The sequence below is a fragment of the Emys orbicularis genome, chromosome 3, assembly GCF_028017835.1.
Source record: "Emys orbicularis isolate rEmyOrb1 chromosome 3, rEmyOrb1.hap1, whole genome shotgun sequence".
In the NCBI taxonomy this organism is placed as follows: Eukaryota; Metazoa; Chordata; order Testudines; family Emydidae; genus Emys; species Emys orbicularis.
Window position 1 is genome coordinate 5,167,447 of NC_088685.1, and position 15,914 is coordinate 5,183,360.

The 15,914-nt window shown below is 46.7% G+C and overlaps 1 protein-coding gene across 1 annotated transcript in view; it reads right to left on the reverse strand.

Annotated features, from left to right (window-relative positions):
• Window positions 1–12,813, reverse strand: part of LOC135876521 (nuclear GTPase SLIP-GC-like) — a 115,430-nt gene extending 102,617 nt beyond the window's left edge. The window contains exon 1 of the mRNA XM_065401783.1: window positions 12,741–12,813. The gene's annotated coding sequence lies outside the window, so the exon portion shown is untranslated. The remainder of the gene's footprint in view (window positions 1–12,740) is intronic.
• Window positions 12,814–15,914: the final 3,101 nt, after the last annotated feature.

The window sequence follows — 15,914 nt, forward strand, 5'->3', positions numbered from 1 at the left end:
CCCCCCAAAGCACAGGGTCCAGGGCGGTTGCCCCGATCCGTCCTATGGATGGGACAGCTCTGCTTGGGCACCACCAAAAATTATACAAACCTGCCTCCCCTGGTTGGATAGGGGGTGGGGTGGTGGTTAGGGGCGGGGTTCTCTGGAGGGGGCGGTCAGGGAGCAGGGGGTTGGATAGACGTGGGAGTCCCAGCGGTCTGTCAGGGAGCGGAGGGGGGGGTGGATAGGGGGAGGGCCTTCCCTACTCGGCCCTCCATATAATTTTGCAGCCCCAATGTGCCCTCGGGCCAAAAAGTTTGCCCACCCCTGCCCTAATGTCTCCAAAAAAAGTGGCTTTGTGTTTTAATTTAATCGCATGATACACTCTATATAGAAAGTCCGCGTTTGCTCGCAGCATGCGTCCCCACTACTGCGGCACCGCATTACCATTGGTCTTCCCCCCTCCCCTCCAACTACTATTCTAGAAAATTCTTTGACCTATATAAGCGGCTGCGTCAGGTGTGCCCAGCGCAGTGTCTACAGTGTTTGTCATCTTTGTCGCGTGTACTCTACTGAAATAGGATAACAAGCCGCCCATGGCTTTACGTTTTAATTCAATCGTCTTATAGCCCCTTTTAATTTTAGAATATGGATCAGTTCGTTGTTAAGATAAGAAAAGGAAGCAGACAAACTGAATTATAATGAATGTGCTGATAGTAGTGCAAATACCTCGGACTCCTTGGTTAAGAACTTACATGAAGATAATGCCGCCACCAGTTCCAGTGTGTACAATAAACTGAGTAATGACCAACAGAAACAGACTTTGTCTCTTAGTTTAGGTCAGTGTAGTTCCTATTCAAAGCCATCAAACATTCCATCTGATGACCCGGTCTGTGATATTCCAAAAAATAGATTAGAACGCCAGTCTCGATTATCTAGAGGTCCTTATCAGCCTAGATTGAGCATGTTTCCTAGAAGTAAAATAGGGCATAAACAAAGAAGTTTTCAGTCCGATTGGTATGAAAAGTATAGGTGGTTAGAATATAGCCCATCAAAGGACGCAGCATTTTGCTTTTACTGCCGTTTCTTCTCCTCTAATGATGCAGCAAACAAAGGTCACACTGATCCAGCATTTATTGATAAGGGATTCAGAAACTGGCATAGGGCTAATGAATGTTTTAAAAACCACCAACTGTCAAAATCTCATGTGTTGAGCTGTTCTTCATGGTCAAGTTTTAATGAAGGGAAACCTATTGATGTATTGGTGAATGAGGGCAAGCAGGCTTATCTGGATTCCAGGGCACTGTGTAATCCTTTCTAATTGTTGTATGCAGTGTAGTTGTAGCTGTGTCAGTCCCAGGATATTAGCGAGACAAGGTGGGGGATTGAACGGTGCCATAACCGAAGTTTAATGAAGTGACTGATTGACATTGTTCTGTTTTTGGCGAAAGGCGAGGAGATTGTTGCACATGCTTTGTCATTATGGGATCATATTTTTGGAGCATATTGACAAGATTTAGAAATAAACCTCTCTCAAAACTGTCAGCTTTTTCATTGTGACCCCTGAATGGTCTTCCACCTTTCATAGGGTGGGAAGGGGGCACAGTGCTGGCCAATCGGGGCTGCCATGGGGGGCAGGGCTGGACTTTGGAACCTCAGTTTCAACCCCAGATGCATGAGTGCGGCTCTCGCTGGGAGGGAAGATTTCCTGGATGGGGGAAACAGAAGGATGGATTTCCTGTTGCGGGGGGTGAGCCCTTCTGGGGGGAAAGGAAGCCAGTGGGAGGGACAGGAAGACCCTGGGGGAGGGGGACTGTGTGTGGGGGAGATCCCAGGGAGATGTGAATGGGGAGGGGAAACAATATTATCCTTAATGCCTGAGCCCCAGCACCTCTTCATTTACAAATCAAGCACTGGGCCCTGCATGACTGCTAAAAGTCATCATCATAAAACCCCTGGGGCAAAAGGAGAGTTAAGTCCCAGGAAAACTACAAAGCCTTTCAGGCTAAATGCACAAGATGTGGAAAAATTCATTGCCCAAGAGATGTATGTCCAGCTAAAGACACGGGATGTAATAAATGCACAAAATGCAGACATTTTGCAGCTGTTTGCCATACTAAGGCAGTCATGAAGCTGACTATGACTACAGACAGTCAAAAGCCATTATTTCTGGGATCTATCATGTGTGATGACACAGAGCCGGCCTGGAAAGTGGAACTGAATAGCCACTGAAAGACTATTGACTTTAAAATTGACTCAGGAGCAGGTGTGACAGTCATATCAGAAGGGGCTTACAATCACCTTCAATCCCTCCCAGAGTTGAAGTCACCTAACTAGTCCTGGAGGTGTTCTGAACTGTATGGATCAGTTAACCACCGAAACACTTACAAAGTGTTACAAAGGTACAGTGACTAGAGTGAAATCCCTGCAAGCTGCATGGACACTTTTCAAAGACACCATAATAGAGGCCCAACTTAAATGTATACCCCAAATTAAAAAACACAGTAAAAGAACTAAAAGATAGCCACCATGGCTTAACAACCATGTAGAAGAAGCAGTGAGAGATAAAAAGGCATCTTTTAAAAAGTGGAAGTCAAATCCAAGTGTGGTAAATAGAAAGGAGCATAAACACTGCCAAATTAAGTGTAAAAATGTAATAAGAAAAGCCAAAAAGGAGTTTGCAGAATAGCTAGACAAAAACTCAGAAGGTAATAACAAAATGTTTTTTAAGTACATCAGAAGCAGGAAGCCTGCTAAACAACCAGTGGGGCCCCTGGACGATCGAGATAAAAAAGGAGCACTTAAAGACGATAAAGTCATTGCAGAGAAACTAAATGAATTCTTTGCTTCAGTCTTCGCGGCTGAGGATGTTAGGGAGATTCCCAAACCTGAGCCGGCTTTTGTAGGTGACAAATCTGAGGAATTGTCACAGATTGAGGTGTCACTAGAGGTGGTTTTGGAATTAATTGATAAACTTAACAGTAACAAGTCACCGGGACCAGATGGCATTCACCCAAGAGTTCTGAAAGAACTCAAATGTGAAGTTGCGGAACTATTAACTAGGGTTTGTAACCTGTCCTTTAAATCGGCTTCTGTACCCAATGACTGGAAAATAGCTAATGTAACGCCAATATTTTAAAAAGGCTCTAGAGGTGATCCCGGCAATTACAGACCCGTAAGTCTAATTTCAGTACCAGGCAAATTAGTTGAAACAATAGTAAAGAACAAAATTGTCGGACACATAGAAGAACATAAATTGTTGGGCAAAAGTCAACATGGTTTCTGTAAAGGGAAATTGTGTGTTGTTAATCTATTAGAGTTCTTTGAAGGGGTCAACAAACATGTGGACAAGGGGGATCCAGGGGACATAGTATACTTAGATTTCCAGAAAGCCTTTGACAAGGTCCCTCACCAAAGGCTCTTATGTAAATTAAGCTGCCATGGGATAAAAGGGAAGGTCCTTTCATTGATTGAGAACTGGTTAAAAGACAGGGAACAAAGGGTAGGAATAAATGGTAAATTTTCAGAATGGAGAGGGGTAACTAGTGGTGTTCCCCAAGGGTCAGTCCTAGGACTAATCCTATTCAACTTATTCCTAAGTGATCTGGAGAAAGGGGTAAAAAGTGAGGTGGCAAAGTTTGCAGATGATACTAAACTGCTCAAGATAGTTAAGACCAAAGCAGACTGTGAAGTTCTTCACAAAGATCTCACAAAACTAAGTGATTGGGCAACAAAATGGCAAATGAAATTTAATGTGGATAAATGTAAAGTAATGCACATAGGAAAAAATAACACCCACTATACATACAGTATGATGGGGGCTAATTTAGCTACAACTAATCAGGAAAAAGATCTTGGAGTCATCGTGGATAGTTCTCTGAAGACGTCAACGCAGTGTGCAGTGGCAGTCAAAAAAGGGAGGTGGTGGAGTCTCCTTCCTTGGAGGTTTTTAAGGCCTGGCTTGACAAAGCCCTGGCTGGGATGATTTAGTTGGGAATTGGTCCTGCTTTGAGCAGGTGGTTGGACTAGATGACCTCCTGAGGTCCCTTCCAACCCTGATATTCTATGATTCTATGATTCTATGAAAAGCAAACAGGATGTTAGGAATCATTAAAAAGGGGATAGAGAATAAGACGGAGAATATCTTATTGCCCTTCTATAAATCCATGGTACGCCCACATCTTGAATACTGTGTACAGATGTGGTTTCCTCATCTCAAAAAAGATATACTGGCATTAGAAAAGGTTCAGAAAAGGGCAACTAAAATGATTAGGGGTTTGGAATGGGTCCCATATGAGGACAGATTAAAGAGGCTAGGACTTTTCAGCTTGGAAAAGAGGAGACTAAGGGGGGATATGATAGAGGTATATAAAATCAAGAGTGATGTGGAGAAATTGAATAAGTTATTTACTTGTTCCCATAATATAAGAACTAGGGGTCACCAAATGAAATTAATGGACAGCAGGTTTAAAACAAATAAAAGGAAGTTCTTCTTCACACAGCGCACAGTCAACCTGTGGAACTCCTTGCCTGAGGAGGTTGTGAAGGCTAGGACTATAACAGGGTTTAAAAGAGGACTGGATAAATTCATGGAGGTTAAGTCCATTAATGGCTATTAGCCAGGATGGGTAAGGAATGGTGTGCCTAGTCTCTGTCTGTCAGAGGGTGGCGATGGATAGCAGGAGAGGGATCACTTGATCATTGCCTGTTAGGTTCGCTCCCTCTGGGGCACCTGGCATTGGCCGCTGTCGGTAGACAGGATACTGGGCTGGATGGACTTTTGGTCTGACCCAGTAAGGCCGTTCTTATGTTCTTATAAAGACGTGATCAAAGACCAACAAACTTCTCAGTGGCAGAGTGGCAGTCATGATGGGGCCTAGTGAGAAAGGAAGAAGAACTCCATGGAGTATTTACTGCAATTGGACCTCTGAAAGGAGATCCAGTACAATAACCTTGAGAGACAGTGCTGAACCATGTAGAACACCACCACCTCTACAAGACAGACCTTGAAAGAGACTAGCTGCAGACTTGTAGAATTCAGAGCATATCATTATCTGATTGTAGCGGACTATTTTTCCAGGTATGTAGAAATAATGTATTTGAAAAAAACGGTATGCTGCAGTGTCATTAAGAAGCTGAAATGCACTTTTGCTCCCTTTGGTATTCCAGAACAACTAGTGATGGCAATGAACCAAAATTCTCCGCAGCGGTAAGTCAGTCCAAATGAAATATGATTTTGATTATATTATTAGCAGCCCACATTCCCTACAAGCAAGTGGTTGAGGCCGAGATAGCTGAGAAAATCCAACAACAGTAGCAAGGAATGGATCTTCTTCCATGCTAGCCATCAACACCAATATGGATATAGTCCAGCACCAGTGATGAGCTCCCAAAATCCTAATAACCGGTTCCCTACCGGGTCCTCGGCGGCACTTCGGGGGCGGGGGGGGGGTCTTCACTTGCTCTGGGTTTTCGGTGGCGGGTCCTTCACCCAGAGCAAGTGAAGACCCCACCCCCCGCCGCCGAAGTGCCACTGAAGACCCAGTAGGGAACCACGCGGTGAGTACAAGCCCCACATGCCTGTCTCCCCCCACCCACCCATCTGACCCCAACCCACGTCCTGCCCCCAACTGCCCCCTCAGAACCCACAACCCATCAACCCCCCGCTCCTTGTCCCCTGACCACCCCCTCCCGAGACCCCCCCCACCCTAACTGCCCCCCAGGACTCCACCCCCTACCCAACTCGCCCCGCTCCCTGTCCCCTGACTGCCCCGACCCCATCCACCACCACCCCGACAGACCCCCGGAACTCCCACGCCTACCCAACCCGCCCGTTCCCCGTCCCCTGACCACCCCCCAGAACCTCCGCCCCCTCCAACCGCTCCCTGTTCCTTATCTAATCCCTCCTTCCAGCCCTGGCCCCCTTACCATGCTGCTTAAAGCGGCAGGAGCTGCCCAGAGTGCTGGCGCCGACGGTGCGACGTGCTGGGGCTCTGGGGGGGGGCAGCGGGGGAGGGGCCGGGGGAGCCTCCCCAGCTGGGAGCTCAGGCGGGCCAGAAAGGACAGTCCCGCGGGCCGTATGTGGCCCGCGGACTGGAGTTTGCCCACCTGCTGGCCCCTTTAACAACCGGTTCTACACCAGCTTCTAAATTTAACAACCGGTTCTTGCAAACCGGCTCCAGTTCACCACTGGTCCAGCACAACTCCTGATGAGAAAACAATTCAGAACTGCTGTTCCAACTGAGGAAAAGGATCTACCTCCAGAATGGCCAGACATGAAACAAATAGCCAAATCAGATAAAAAAGCAAAAGGAACTTACAAACACTTTTATAACAGATGTCACTGTTACAGAACTGCCGGATCTAGAACCTGGTGCCCATGTTTGTGTCAAACTGGATGGAGAAAAAGGACGGACAACTCCTACTGTCATAAAGAAAACAAACAAACAAAGAATTCAGTGCCCAGATCATATGTGATCGAAACAGAGAGTGGAAAGTTAACCGTTGATATCTACATTTTGTTCCTCAGAAAGAACAATCAACAGAGCATACTCTACAGAAGCAGTGTTACCAATTAAGTCATTGGTTGGAAATTTGAATTGAAATTGAAACATTAATATACACTTTGAAAGCATATACAGTATATGATAAAATACTAGTACCTGAGAAAGCAGAATAGGTTTGAAAAGTATGAACAAGGACTAGCTTCCTCACACAGCTGTTTTTTATGACAATGTTGGTGCATTTGTTTCAGTGATGTTGGCCAATTTAATAATTTTAAATTATGATCTGTGAGCAAAGTCTGAATGAGCTCTTCCCTGACAGTTAGTGGTAAGCCAGGAGGTGTTGCCTATCAGCTCTGTGTTGCTGGGGAACCAGGCGCAGTACCCAGCCTGTCTGACTCACGAAAGTCCTCTCCCTCCCCAGCCTCTGCTTGAACCCAAGCCGATCAGAAGAATGACTTACAAAAAGCAATGAAAAGGCAGTGGGAGACACACCTAAACCCCTGGGATAAGGGTGACAGGATTAGGGAAACTCCCCTAGCCTCATTTGCATCGAAGCTGAGACAAGGAGGCATCTCTATCAGCATACAGAATGGAGAATAGATATTCCAAGGCAAGAACCACATGGAACTCTGGGACCAGAAAAGCAGGGAAGCACTGCATCATGGGGGATCTCTGCTCCAGATGTGAATGAACCCACGCCTGCACACCCCCAGCTCAGTAGTTATCAGACCAATTCTAGTAATAAATCCTGTATTGGTATCCAAAATACCAAAGCTGGCTAATTGCACTGTGAGCTCCCTCCAAGGAACACCGCCCATAGCCAGGAATGATCAGCTCCTATTGTCTAGCCTGAACAAAACAACTGTGGTATACTTGAGCCATCAGTTTACCCACAAACAAATCTAGTGTTCTCCCTTGAACATTGTTCTTTCCCTAGAAAAAACCCTACCCACGCTCAGGTAAGTTCTCGGATGCCTGAATCCAAAATCTGCATCAGTTCCATTGGGACTTCATCTTCTCCTGACTGATCCTGCTGGGAGCTCTGCCTGTCTCCAGCACTCCGGACCCTCAGCTACCACCACCTGTAACAATGCTGCCTCTGGCGGTTCACAACTGAGAGTATCAATTCAGGACAAATTGCTTAGAGCAGGGCAGTCACAGCCCAAGCCTGAGGGTCCTTCACTACTAAGGCAAACCAAACCAGCCAAACAGAGGACTTTGGTTTTACCCCACTGGCTAACCATAAGTCACATAAGCAATTTCCTTAGACACTCCAGTTTCCCAGTATCACCACCAGCACCGCTCCTATGGGGATGACTGGTTATGAAAACCAATACCCCAGTAAAAGAAAAAAGGTTCTCCTGATACCAAAGGACCAAGCCCCACACCCAGGTCAAATGATAACTCAGATCTTACCCAAAATACACGCTTATAGCCAATTCTTATTAACTAAACTAATAAACTAAAATTTATTAAAAAAGAAAAGAGAAAGTTGGTGGAAAGATCAATATACATACAGACTTGAGTTCAATTTCTTGAGGTCTAGATCAGGGGTCTCAAACTCAAATGACCACAAGGGCCACATGAGGACTAGTGCATTGGCCCGAGGGCCACATCACTGACACCCCCCCTCGCTGGCCCCGCCCCCGCCCCCACTCCACCCCTTCCATGAGGTCCCGCCCCTGCCCCGTCTCTTCTCCCCCTCCCCCGAGCGTGCTCCTCCCCCCTGCCTCCTGGAAAGTGCTAAGCATTATACAGAGCATACAGATCACTGCTGCTCCTACAACAAGTCATTTCCAAGCGGTTTTAATAAAATATATACACTCAGTAATGTACCTCACTCAAAGGACAAAACATGCACTTAGTTAGATTTACTTCTGTTAAAGCCCCCCCACTGCACTGAGCTGCACCACCACTCCACCACTGCTCTGCCTCTTCCAGGGGTGGCAGGTTTGTAAAAATTTTGGTGGTGCCCAGAACCTGCCCCCCCAAACTCCACCCCCACCTGCCTAAGGCTCTGGGATGGAGTTTGGGTGGGGGTGGGGGTCTGGGGTGCAGGCTCTGGGATGGAGTTTGGGTGCTGGCTGCAGGCTCCGGGCTGGGGCAGGGGGTGGGGGTGCAGACTCTGGGATGTAGTTTGGGTGCTGGGTGAAGGCTCCGGGCTGGGGCAGGGGGTGGGGGTGCAGGCTCTGGGATGGAGTTTGGGGTTAGGAGGGGGTGCAGAGGTGAGGCCGGGGGACACTCGGGGGAGGTGCGTGGGGGCGGCAGGTGGGGCCGGGGGAGAGACCCGGCCCCAAACATTGGGGAGCAGGGAGCTTAGCTGCCACCTAAAATAACTCGGGGGGGGGAGTGAGGGGAGTTTGGCTGTGACTGGAAGTAACGGGGGGGGGGGCACGGGGAGCTTGGCGGGCCGCAGGGAAGAGCTCCGCAGGCCGCATGCGGCCCCCGGGCCGCGTGTTTGAGACCCCTGGTCTAGATACATAGCAGAGTTTGTAGTTGCCAAAAGTTCTTTTAGAAATAGTCCATAGGTTATAGTCCAATGTCCATAATGTCCATATTCAGGGTGACTCCAGTCAGTGACTGGGGAATCTCAATTCTTATGGCCTAGGGTTTCCCCTTCTTGAAACCCAAAGCAGATCTGAGATGAAGAAGGATCGTGTCCCAGAATTTTTATACATTTCCAGCAGCCTTTTGGCCTGAGAAAACAATAGGCTTAACTTTCCTTCTCCCAATTAGCAGAGGGTAATTTATCCATTTAACAGTTCAGACACAGGTTACCACACTCTTCAAAGAGACATATAGACAATAATACTATTTCACTCAAGTGTCTTCCTTTTTTTGATCTTTGAATCAAAGCCATAGTAATAGACAAGAATTGTTTGCTTACATCACAAGACCTGAGCAAACAGCTACCCTTCTATATCTTCCTAACAAGTCTTTAAAGTTTGGCCATGGGTCAGGTCAGTCTGTGAGTTAATTAACTTTTTCTGGCCTTGTGTCACCTTTCAATGAGATACTATATTACACTCATAACATCACACCTCCACCTGGGAACCCCGATTGATTCAAGCTTCACGGAGTGGTGAAACCCATCTCTCTCTCTCGCTCTAGGTATAGCCTTCTGACCCTGACTTGTGTGATCAGTTATGGTTTTCTAAACCGGACTTTTATAATAAAATTTAAGTTACTTTTAATATTATCACTGTTTTGTTTGGCTCCCCTTGTATGGTTATTACCTGGCAATAAATAACTTTAATGCTTAAGCTGGTTGCCTCTCTCTCTCTCTGTCCCTCCCCCCACCCCCGGGGGTGTTTTTTGGCTTCCCTATTCGCTCTGCTACAACGCTCCTCATACGTAAACTAAAGATCCCTGCAGTGCCCAAAAATCCTGTGGGGGTTACTCCCAGAACAACTGTAATGTGAAAGTGGGGGCAGGGACGTGCTGAACCTGGGACATATGAGGGTGGCAGATTGAAAGCGCTGCTCGACCCAGTCTGCTCAGGCGGGCTCTATTCCGGTGCGGTACCCATGGCATGTGAGGGTGACAGCTTGGAGGTGCTGCTCGACCCAGCCTGCTGAGTCCAGGGACATATAAGGGGTCAGCTTGGGAGTGCTGATTAACCTGGTCCTCTCAGACACGCTCTGTTAATGTGTGTATGTGTGTGTGTTCGTCTGATTCTGGGGCTGGAAGAACCCAGCCCTGGGGAACCTAGGTCCTGTAGGATAGCTCCATTGGGAGGGAACTTGCAGCAGGGAGAAGTAGAGCTCCATATGAGAACACAAGTGACACAAGCAATACACTGATAGAATTACAGAACCCCACCCCCCAGAAGAGTAACCCTAATAAATGAGTGTACCCCAAATTAACAGGCAAATCTGGTAACAAATTGGTGGAGGAACATGGGCATCATGTGACCCTAATCACGTGGTACTTGTTGAGCAGTTGCTGTGGAGTGGGGAAACTGAGGCATGGGCCTGAGCAAACTGTCTCTTCCTTTTTCAGACTAAGCTCCTTTAGCGAGGTCCCTCTCTCACAGAATATTTGGTAATGTCCTGTAATTTTTAAGTTAAGAATCGTGCTTAGAATAACAGTAGAAGCGTGCAATAAGGAGTTAAAGAGTTGTGCCTTAAAAGTAAAGATTTTAGAGCAATACTGTGACTGCATGAAAGGGCTTTTGGTAGGGATCATTAGTGAGATAAGGGAAGTAGAGATGGCTAAAAAAACCCTTGGCTGCTCACTTGAGACAGGAGAAAACCAACAAGTTAGAGAGCTGGGTAATGAAGAAGGGGAAATGCCCTGGGAAAGGGGGTGCTTTAAGGGTGAGAATCCCCTGCTTGAAGCGAGTCTAAGCTTTGAACAGTATTGCACAACCTTTAAACCACAGAGTAGCGCAAAGAATGTGGCTGCTGCATGGGCGTTATTTTATGCATGTCTGGACTTGGTTAAAATGATAAAGGGAAGGCGGGAAGTGGAGCTGGAGAAAAAGCAGTTACAACAGCGTTTGAACAAATGAGAGACAGATGGGTGTGAATTGATAGCAGAAAAGCTTAAAATGGTGACTGTACTTAGAAATATGCAAGAGGAGAGAGACAAGGCCAGCAGGAATGCAGAACAGTATAGGAAAGGGTTAACACACACAAAAATTTTGTTAGAAGAAGTGAGAGCAGCAACTCACTTCCTTGTAGATGAGAATGAGGCAGCCAAGGCAGCAGCAGGCCATCAGAAGTGTAAGGCAGAGATTAGTAAATTGTGTGTCCAACTTAGCGCCCATCAAAGGGTGGTAGCAGCTGTAAGGTTGAGGGAGGATTGCGAGGTAGAGCCCCCTGGGAAAAAAAGAAATACCCCCTGACACTGACCCCAAAAACCCATTCAACCCTGATTGGCCACAAATACATAATGTTGCCCCTGTTTCCACAAGGGAGGTTAAACACATAGTTGCAGGAGCGGCTCTTCCCACAACAGAGCTGGTCACGGACGTAGTAAGATGGTCTCCTAGTCAGGCCAAGGCCAGGAAAGAATTGGGGGGACTAAATGGACATGGCACCTCTCTATCTGAAGCCTAGCAAGGCAGGTACGTGGATCCCACTAGAATTTAAAATGAAAAGTAAGGGAGGGGAGGCTCTACTAGACTGGGCAGCTTTAGATACAGTACCAGGTACGGAGGAGGATTTACACTTCTGAGCCATGGAAGCAGAAATTGACTTTTCTTTTCCAGATTTAGCTAATATTCAGAAAGGGAATCCAGCACCTGCCTTCCAGATTTGAACACCCTCAAAATTCAGGAGTGCTCAAGCTCAATTTGGGCGGCTGTTACTTCATTTCTCCCAGATCAAATATACTGATCCACTGTAACTTGCTGTAGAAAAAGTAGAATAAATTGAGCAAGAAATGCTTCCCAGTGGTTATTAGGACTGGAATTGCTATTTTCAACAGCCTTTGCTTTTTATTATTAATTATTATTATTATTTTAAGTTTTAGTTTTATTTGTTTAAAAGGAAGACAGTGATATTGCATTGGCAAATTCCCCATAGAAAGAAAGAGAGGAACAAAAGAATAATAAAGGCACCTCAACTTTTCCTCATTTATGTAGGACAGTCTTATAATATGCATCCAGATATCCTCCAATCACAGAAGCTGAAAATTGTTCCACTTTACTGCAGTTCTGTAACCATATGGGAACCAATCCTGTCTGTGTTCTGTGCACATCCAAAATTCCTGCTGAATGACCCGCCCTGGGAGCGAGTTACCAGTGACCCAGGGCTGGGGCGGCAGGAGGGTGCAGTGAGGGGGGGGCAGCCAAAATTTTTTTTGCTTGGGGCAGCAAAAAACCTAGAGCCGGCCCTGGTACTGGGGACAATGTTTTGTTCCAAGAATTGGAGGAAGTAACCGGAGGGACAGCCATTTTAGACTTGATTCTGACTAACAGGGCGGAATTGTTTGTGACTCTGAAGGTAGAAAGTAATTTGGGTGAAAGTGATCATGGAATGATAGATTTCATGGCTGAAAGGAAAGGAAGGAGTGAGAGCCACAGAATAAGGCCATGGAATTAAAATAGCAGACTTTAACAGAGAATTGGTAAGTAAGTGTTACCAACTCATCCAGGATTCTCCCAAGGGCTTAACCTTTCATGGTGGAGTGGCTGACTACACAGAGTTGAGGTCTTCTTTGAAACTTTTATTTAACAGCAGAGGACATTCATACAATCATTTCCCCAACTATAAGCCAGCTATCCGTAATAATCAAAGCAAGTCTTACCTTTCAATGGCTGGGGAGCTCGGTGGGTTGAGATGGATTCACTGTCCAGATCTTTCTTCCTCAGGCTGATCCTTCTTCCTCGCCTCATTCAGCTCCTCCCTTAACATAATATTTCCTATGACACTCCCTAGAATACTTGTTAACCCTTTCCTAACTGCTTGAGAGAGAGAGAAAGAAAAGAAAGAAAACTTAATTAAGAACATTCAATTCTACAGTGAATGTGGTACAGCAGGTAAAAACACAGTTAACAGTCAGTCCTGTAATCAGTGTGTTGACGTCACTAGGTATCACCATCACCCTAGGTAACTCAGGAGGGTGGAAAATCACAAGTGTCAATGAAGCCTTCCTGCACTAGGCCTGAACTAAACTCCTTCCATGTTTAAACTCTAATCGACCTCAAAAGCCAGGTGCAAGTGGAATGTGTAAGCAGCCTGATATCAGTGGTAACCCCCCTTACTGGTAACAAGCGGTAATAATGAGGCCTGCATGTTTCTGGCTGAAGGGGAAAAGGACAAGATAACGGTTTAAAGAAGTTACTAACTAGCTGCCAACATAATCTAACTGCTTAAATGTAATTGCTATTTGCTTAGTAATTGTTACCAGGGACGGGAGGGGTAGAGAGAGAGGAATGGGGGGAGGAAGGGAGGGGTAGTGGGGGAAGGGGGGGATGAGGCTTGACTGCAAAATGTATAAAAGAAGAAAAGCTGTTTCTGTTAGTGTGCTTGATCTGAGACGTGACTGTCTCCTAGCACCGCTTTGAGATCTCAAATAAACTTGGTTTGCTTCTCCACCTGGTGTGTTTATTGACGCGAAGCACACCGGGCAACGAACCCCGCTGTTGCTGTCCTCGGGCACTCTGTGCTGGCAACAAGTGCATCAGAGCAGGTAAAACACTCAATTCAGCAGTCAGTGTGGCAGGGCAAGTCACATGCACTCAAAGGGTTAACTTTCAGCTCTGAAAGCAGCAACCAGCAACCTTAGCTGTGCAAGCAGCAAGGGCAGCTACACACCAGGTGTTCCAGAGGAGGAGACATAAGAGAATTCTCTCTGCTCCTGCTACTGTAGGACCTTACTGGGAGCTCATGGGAAGAAAACCTCAGGGAAAAGGGAGTTCAGGAGAGCCGGCAGTCTCAAGGAGACTGAAAATAAAAAGGAATCCTACAAAAAGGGGAAACATGGACAAATTGCTAAGGAGGAGTACAAAAGAATAGCACAAGAACTTAGAAACAAAATCAGAAAGGCTAAGGCACAAAATGAGTTAAATAGCAAGGAACATAAAAGGGAACAAGAAGAGATTCTTTAAATACATTAGGAGCAAGAGACTGACAAAGGAAAGTGTAGTGTACAGGGAGATTTTGGCAAACCAGTAAAGTGCCTGAAACCACTATGACTTATTGTTAAAAGCGGCGTAGTCAGCAGTCTCAGCTTGACCAAGGCGGGGGGGGGGGGGAGTTTTGGGGTGCCACAGAAAGGGCAGCTTGACCCCGCATCCTTCCTGATAAGAATTGTGTTGAAGTTGCTGATACATGCATTTTAAAAGAGCAGGATGTGCCCCAGGAATGTCTATTGGGGTCTCAAGGCTACAAACTCTGGAAAAACCCACACCTAGTTAATCAATAATCAGAAGGAACCTTTTGCTTGACCATTGAAAATGCTTACTTAACAAGTTTTCTTTAAGGGACATGTCAGTCTATTACTAATGTATAAATAAGGGGAAAAGGTTTGAGACAGTTGGACTCTTTTTGGACTCTCCCTCTGGATACATCTTGCGGTCCCCACCTGCAGACGGAAGATTTGGCCACCAGAAGCCTGCCGCTGTGTCACTTGAGAGCCACACTCAGCTTTGGTAATTATCAAGGGTTGGGGGTGTTTTACTAAACCTGTTGCAGACGTGTGTAAGTGCTTGAGACTAAGGCCTGGTCTACACTAGGAGTTTATGTCGAATTTAGCGCCGTTACATCGAATTAACTATGCACCCGTCCACACAACGAAGCTATTTAGTTCGACATAGAGGTCTCTTAAATTCGACTTCTGTACTCCTCCCCAACGAGGGGAGTAGCGCTAAATTCGACATGGCCATGTCGAATTAGGCTAGGTGTGGATGGAAATCGACGGTAATAGCTCCGGGAGCTATCCCACAGTGCACCACTCTGTTGACACTCTGGACAGCAGTCCGAGCTCGGATGCTCTGACCAGCCACACAGGAAAAGCCCCGGGAAAATTTGAATTCCTTTTCCTGTCTGGGCAGTTTGAATCTCATTTCCTGTTTGGACATCGTGGCGAGCTCAGCAGCACTGGCAACGATGCAGAGCTCTCCAGCCGAGATGGCCGTGCAATCCCAGAATAGAAAGAGGGCCCCAGCATGGACTGATCGGGAAGTCTTGGATCTCATCGCTGTGTGGGGCGATGAGTCCATGCTTTCCGAGCTGCGATCGAAAAGACGGAATGCAAAGATCTACGAGAAGATCTCTAAAGCCATGGCAGAGAGAGGATACAGCCGGGATGCAACGCAGTGCCGCGTGAAAATCAAGGAGCTGAGACAAGGCTACCAGAAGACCAAAGAGGCAAACGGACGCTCCGGATCCCAGCCCCAGACATCCCGTTTCTACGAGGCACTGCATTCCATCCTAGGTGCGGCCGCCACCACTACCCCACCTCTGACCGTGGACTCTGAGGATGGGATATTGTCGACGGCCGCTTCCTCGGACATGTTAGCGGACGGGGAAGATGAGGAAGGAGATGAGGAGGACGAGGCAGTCGACAGCGCTTACAACGCTGATTTCCCCGACAGCCAGGATCTCTTCATCACCCTTACAGAGATCCCCTACCAACCGTCCCCAGGCGTTAACCCGGACACAGAATCAGGGGAAGGATCAGTCAGTAAGTGTTTTAAACATGTAAACATTTATTTTTAACAGAACAGGAATATTAACAATATTAACAATGGGTTTTGCATGATTACTTTGCCCTAGGCGCTTAACGTTTCAGTCCTTGGCAGTGCAACTACTGAAAAAAAATCTAACAATGTCCGGTTTAGCATGATTGTTCTGCCCTAGCCGCTCTACTGTTTAGTCCCTGCCAGTGCAGCTACAGTAAAATCCGGTTTATATGTCCAGGGATAGAGCTGAAATCCTCCAGGGACATCTCCACGAAGCTCTCCTGGAGGTAATTGGA